The sequence below is a fragment of the Camelus bactrianus genome, chromosome 19, assembly GCF_048773025.1.
Source record: "Camelus bactrianus isolate YW-2024 breed Bactrian camel chromosome 19, ASM4877302v1, whole genome shotgun sequence".
NCBI lineage: Eukaryota > Metazoa > Chordata > Mammalia > Artiodactyla > Camelidae > Camelus > Camelus bactrianus.
Genome location: NC_133557.1, coordinates 8985164 through 8991882, shown reverse-complemented (window position 1 = coordinate 8991882; position 6719 = coordinate 8985164).

Here is a 6719-nt window from a genome sequence, read left to right as displayed (position 1 = left end):
AAAATGGTGGTTGTGAGAGGCATCTGTGCGTTCATGTTAACATTCAGTCGGTGGTTCACGATTCTGGGCTCTGCTTTTCTGCGTTGGAGGAGGCCGTAGCATTTACACTGCCCTGCAGGAAGCCTGTCCTCTCCTGTCCGGATTCATTAATTCATTCATTCATCCAGTCACAGCTTACATACATATATTCTTATTGGGCACCTGCAATATGCCATACGGTGAGTTAGGTGCTGGGGAAACAGCAATAAAGGGACAGACTCAGTTCCTATGTTAAGTCACAGAAATTACAGTTTTATGAGGGAGAGACCATTGAATAACCACACAGATAAATGTGAAGTTTCAAATCTGTAAGTACTGTGAGAGCAGTACCTGGCATTACGCTATGAGGGACATTTAATAAAGATGCCTAACAGCCTGGAGTGTGGTAACATGGTTCCCTGAAGTCAGGTTTAGCCACGGTCTGAAGGAGTTGACCAGCTTGTGTGTGCTGGGGTAGGTGAGACAGAAGGAATATGCAGAGGAAGCACTGCGATACAGAGGAGGACCTGAGGGAAGCTGATCTTGATACATGTGCTCCTGAGGTATTTTAAACATGACCTCAAAGTTCTTTGACCCTCTTCCTGTCATCTCTGTCTCCTTTCCCTAGAATCTCAGGAAGCTTGCTTTGGCAATTTCCATATTGTTTAGGATATGGGCTGTAACAACAACAACAAAAAATAACAGTGGCTGAAAAGAGACAGAAGTTGATGTCTCTCTCTTTTAACAGCCTAGAGGCAGGTAGGACGGCTTGGTTTCCTGGGCTGTCCAGGGACCCATGCTCTTTCTCCTTCTCCATCCTTAGGATTCTACCCTCATAGGCAGGGTCCAAGTGGCTCTCCAACATGTTTGCATTCCAACCAGTGGAAAAGGGGAAAGGTGGAATATGAGGGTATATCCCTCTCTTTAAGTGCATGATTTGGAAGTTGCATACACCTCTGCATCTCTTCCCCTTTCACCTTACTGACTACAACTCGTCGTACAGCCAAATGTAGCTGTGTGGGAGGCTGGGAAATATAGTCTTTATTCTGGGTGGTCATGTGCCCAACTAAGAATCAGGGATTCCGTTTCATAGAAGAAGGGAAAAATGATTATTGAGGCAAGATTAGAAAGGGTGATTCCCAGCAGCACCCTCGCCACCACTGGCCCCCCGCCGCAGCTCCTTCACCGCCAAACCATCTAGAGAAAGTCAGACTGCAGGGGGTTCCTGGGTCCAGTTTTCCCTGAATCCCAGTAGGATATGGATTGCGTCACTTTTCGTTCTGTGATCTGATGGTTCTTTCATGGCTCTGGATTGAGCATCTGTTCAACACATAGACCTGACTTTGAATCAGTCTGCATCACAATCTGCAGGTGTAAGATTTTTTTTTTACCCTTTTCTACGGAGATTTACCAAAGACCTCACGTTTGTACCACCTCTTCACTGGCTTGAGAAAAAGAAAGAAAAGATGTAGCTCCTGTTTTAGCCACTGGTATTGATATGCTGCAGGGACCTGCAATGAATTAAACCCCAGGACTGATGTGTGCTGTGCAGAACAAGGGACACTTACTAAAGATTTGTAAGATCTTTTAAATAATTGGGAGGGGTCCTTTGCAAATTGGCTTTGATTCTATATATAGCCTAGTTATTAATTTGATTATTTAATTAATGGATGATTGAATATGGCAGGTGGGGAAAATTGTTATGGAGCAAAACAAAGCTGGTTGAAATGGGTGGGGTCCAGGGTAGGCCTCTTCTAGGAGCTGACATTTGATCAGAGGCCTGAGTACAGTGTGTGTGTATGGGGGACCAAACAGGCCATGTAGAGATCTGGAGAAGTGTGTTCCAGGCAGAGAGAAAAGCATATGCAAAGGCCTGGAAGGTGGGAGCATGCTGGGCACATCTGAACAACAGCAGGGGAGCCCAGGGTGGGGAGCCCAGTGGGAGAGGAGGGGGAGGAGCCACTCAGTCCACATCTCTGTGTCCTGGTTTCATCTGTAAAACAGAGAAAACAATGGCACACACCTCATCAGGTTGTTGTGAGAATTAAATTTATAATTCTATTGTGGAAAATGTTCATTCAGACTCAGAAGAGCTTTGAGCAGGAAGTAAGCACTCAGCGGATACTGGCTATCTCATAGAAAAAAAGTCAGGGAGGATCTACATTAGATGAGAGATTGTCATTATCTTGGATAGTAATGCTGGATTATGGAGGGACAGTACTTTTATCTGTGTTTTATGTTTCAAATGATCGGGTATAATCAGAAAAAAATAGCTATTAATATATTTCCTTTAAAAAAAACTTCCTTGTGCAGTGTGGGCAGTCTCAGATAGCTTGGGTTTGGAAGAAATAGGGGTGAAGATTATGGACACAGAGGTGGAGGAGAGGGAGATGGAGGAAGAGGGGGATGAGGAGATGGTGGGAGTCAGTGCTGGTGATGGTGGTGGTACAGGTGATGGTGGAGATGCAGGTAGAAGAGGAGGTGGTGGATTTGATGGTAGTGGAGGTGCAGGCGGTGACAGTAAGGATGTTGGTGGAGGTTGTGAAGATGGTGGTGGTGGTAGACAAGGAGGTGGAGGAAGGAGAAGTACAGGTAACTTTGAACATGATGGTAAAGGTGATGGTGAGAGAGGGCTGCCTGGGGAGGAGGTGGTGGACGATGGTAGAGATGGGGGAGGAGGTGGTGCAGGCAGTTGTGCTTGTGGATCTGAGCATTTCATCTGGGGACCACTTGGAAATAGATACCTTGTAGTGGGATTGTCTGACCTCTTGAAGAAGGGAGCATATTTGAGTTTCTGTAGTGAGACTACATTGAACGTCTTTGTGAAGCATTAGTTTCCTGTGTCTACCCCTTGATTATGGTACAGATGGGCCCCAGAGGCCCTCACTGGAACCACATGGCAATGGCCAGCTGAGTTATTATCTCAGCCCTTGACCTAACTTCTCCTAAAGCCAAGGGCTTTGGCCCTGGGTGACATCTACCCCACCCCTTCCCATTCACTGACCTTCCTAAGTCTCCAGCCCCAGAGTCCTGACCAAGAGAAAGGCAGCACCTGTCCTCAGCCAGCTAGAACTGCCAGGTTCCATAAAGCCACCAGAGCTCCAGAGACAGTGCTCAGAGGGACAAGGCTGTGTTTTTCTTGACCAGGTAGGTTCCCAGTGAGTGGGATTCCTCCTGGATTGAGCTCCAAGTTGGACCTTGTAAAATCAAATATTCCAAACCCAGACCCATCCAGCCATTTCTCTGCACGACGCCTTCCATGCATATCCCACCAGCACTGCAAAAGCCACTCTCCTCACACTCCCACAGGTATCTGTCTCCTACCAGCTTCCTTGTCTCTCCGGATGGCACCAATGTAAGTGGCAAACCAGAAGTTGGGCACCCTCCTGGCTTCTCATGCCCCATCACCAATCAAGAAAATCCTACCCCCTCCCAAGCCCTCAAATCGCCCGCTTCTCTCCACCCCACTGCCAGCACCCAGGCCGGGTTCTGTCACATCTCATCTCCCACCCTGACAATTGCGAATGCCTCCAGGCTTCTCTTTCATTTTAAAGCCATTTATTCATGTATAACATACATCTAGATAATTGCAAAATCAAAAGTGCACACCACAAACTGAACACACTTAAGAAACCATCACTTGACCAAGAAATAGCAGACGACCAACCCCTAAGAAGTCCCCTTGGGCCCCTCCATCGGCTCCTTCTCTTTTCCCTGAGGGTACCCTCGATTCTGACACCACAGATTAGTTTTATATAAATAGAATCGTATAGTATTTGCTCTTTTGGTGTCTGGATTATTTTGATTAACTTTATGTTTGTGAAATTCATCAGAATGTTTGCTTGTAGCAGTCATCGGTTCATTTGCACTGCTCATAGTATTCCACTGTAAAAACATACCACATTTATTTATATATTCTATCATAATGGGAACTTAGGCTATTTCTATTTAAAAAAAAAACTAATAAACAAAAACCTCAGTTAAATACAGTTGGGAGGCCAGCCAATGAAAAGCCTCGGGCTCTTAGTTTACTAGAGCCCTCCCAACTTCCTTTCTCCCTCTATAAAAGCGTTCTCCTTCCCTTGCTCTGCAGGGTCTTGCACGTGGCTCACCATGGTTGCAGACCCTGAATGGCAGTTCTCTGCTGATCCTGAATAAACCTATCTTTGCTGGAGAAAAATCTGGCAGTCTATTTGTTTCAGGTCAATATTTCCAGTTTGGGGCTATTGAAATGCCCTTTTTAGACATATGGGCTCATTTGTCTTGGGTATACACCTAGGAGAATTTGTTTTCCAGGATAATCCTAACAATTTACTCTCCCATCCACAGTGTATGTTTTACCAATTTATTTCCTTCTCCCAGACAGCATGATATTTAATAGATATGAAAGGTGCATGGTTCAAAATTCTAAAATTAAAAAAAAAAACAATGTAACATAAGTCCTTCTCCTACTCTGTCCCTCAGCCACTCAGGTGTCCCTTCTCCTTACAGCCACAATTGCTGTTTTGTGTATCTTTCCGGAGTGTGTGTGTGGGATCTACACAGAAACAGGCAAATACGTATTTATATTCATTTATATTCTATATAGACAGAAGTGAAGGAAACCAGAGTATGTCATCCCAAAATATACCTCTTTGACATAAAATTATTTTAAGCTGAAGACAAAAGATGACAGCAGAGGAATCTACAAACAAACCTTATTCCATTTGTTTCCTTCCATGTATTTACCTTCCCACAATCTGCCATCTTGGAAGCTTAAACTGCCTTCCTTTGTTCTGTCATTTGTCTATAACTTTATTGTTCTTTGTTGAAGATGCTATACATGCTGGAATTTTAAGCTGCGGTTTTTAATTACTTTTCGTTAGGATTCTCCCACATGATGTGTGCTGCATGTATTAATAAACTGTTCTTCTCTTGTTAATCTATCTTTTTGTAAGAGTCCCAGATGAAAATCTAAGATGGGTAGGTAAAGTTTTGCCCCCCTACAGAAGCAAACTACACATTCCAAGGGAGGGAGGGAAAATGGAACCAGGTCCTCATGTTTAAATCCTGCCTCCTCCACCTACTGACTGCATGACCTTGGGCAAGAAACTTACACTATGTTTCTCTTCTCTCCCTAATGGGGTTGGTGTGAGGATCATGGGTTCATATTTATGAAGTGCTTAAACAGTGCCGGGCACATGGTGAGCCGTATTTTTGGAAATGACATATCAGGTATCTTGGAGAACATCCATTTTCTTTTACTTTTCTTTTCTTTCTTTTTTTTTTTTTTTTTGGTTGGGTGGGGAGGTAATTAGGTTTATTTAATTATTTATTTATTTATTTTTAGAGGGGGTACTGGGGATTGAACCCAGGACCTTGTGTATGCTAAGCATGAGCTCTACCACTTAAGCTATACTCCACACCCAGAACATCCATTTTCATGCATGAGCTCTCATTCTTTATAAATGGCTGTATTGTATTCACTGTGTGAATGTACCATAATTTACTGAACCATGTGCTTAAATTCATTTAGAGTCTTATATTACAGACTGATTCAAAGCTATTCATTCATTTATATGCACATGCTTCACTTATCTCCCAGAATGCACCACACTCTCTAGGGCTTCCTGGCCTTTGTACCTTTTGCTCCCACCTCCTGGAACATTCTTCACCAGCTCTGACCACTTGGCTGATTCCTGCACAACATCTGGTTCTCCGCTCCAAAGTCCTCTCCTTGAGGATGGCTCTCTGGCTCCCTGACAGGCCACGCCTGCCTGTGAGAAGTTCCGGTGTCTGTCTTGCCCCTCACCTTCCTTGCTGTCCTTTGGTCACTGTCTCTCTCCCCTGCAGATTGTACCTAAGGTGTGACCCTCAAGGAGCTGGTGGCTCACCTTAGACCCTTGGACCTGGCACGGAGCAGGTGCTTACCAATCCTCATTGACTGATGGATACCAGGGGCTTTTTCTCTCACTTCTTTTAATCTCCTAAATCTGCGAGAGACCTGGACTTTAGAAAGTGCATTTCCATGTGCTCAGTATCTCAGCTGCCCTGGTGGTCCTGAGGGATATCAGCAAGCTCATTGGTCTGAGGTCACAGCTTATCTGCTTCCTGCACTGATCCAGTAACAACTAACCCTTAACAAGTGTGTGCCCATACACGTTAAGTAACCCTCTGAGGCAGATACAACTATTATTTTCCTTTAGAAATGAGGACATTAAAGCTCAGAGAGACGATATAGCCAGTAAATGGTGTGGCAAGATTCAATCCAGGTCCAGCTCAGGGCACTGGGCACTTTGTCTCTTGGTCACTTCTACCTGGGGCTTCAGGGACTTGGTTTAGAGAATTGTCAGGCCTTTACGATAACTCTCACCACCTAACTTCTCCCATCACCATCAACTTTAGATCTCTGTTGTCTGGCTAGTGAGCTGAGAGTGTTCAGATGGTTAAAGTCTCTCTTGGATTCTGGCCACCACTGAGGATTTGGGGCCCTGTCTGGCCTGCCTGGAAAGAAAGCTTTCCCATCTTCATGGGGTCAAGTGGTCCCATCTGCTAAGAGCCTTTGGTGTCTCTGCTAATTGGGGCCTTGCTCTCCAGATTCCTGGTTGAAATCATCCAGAAAAAGACAAACCCCTGGGGAGAGAGGGTGCAAGATGACTAGCCATATGATCAGTCTGGAATCTTCTGATATACCCCATCACCTGGGGGAGTTTAGGTGTTCC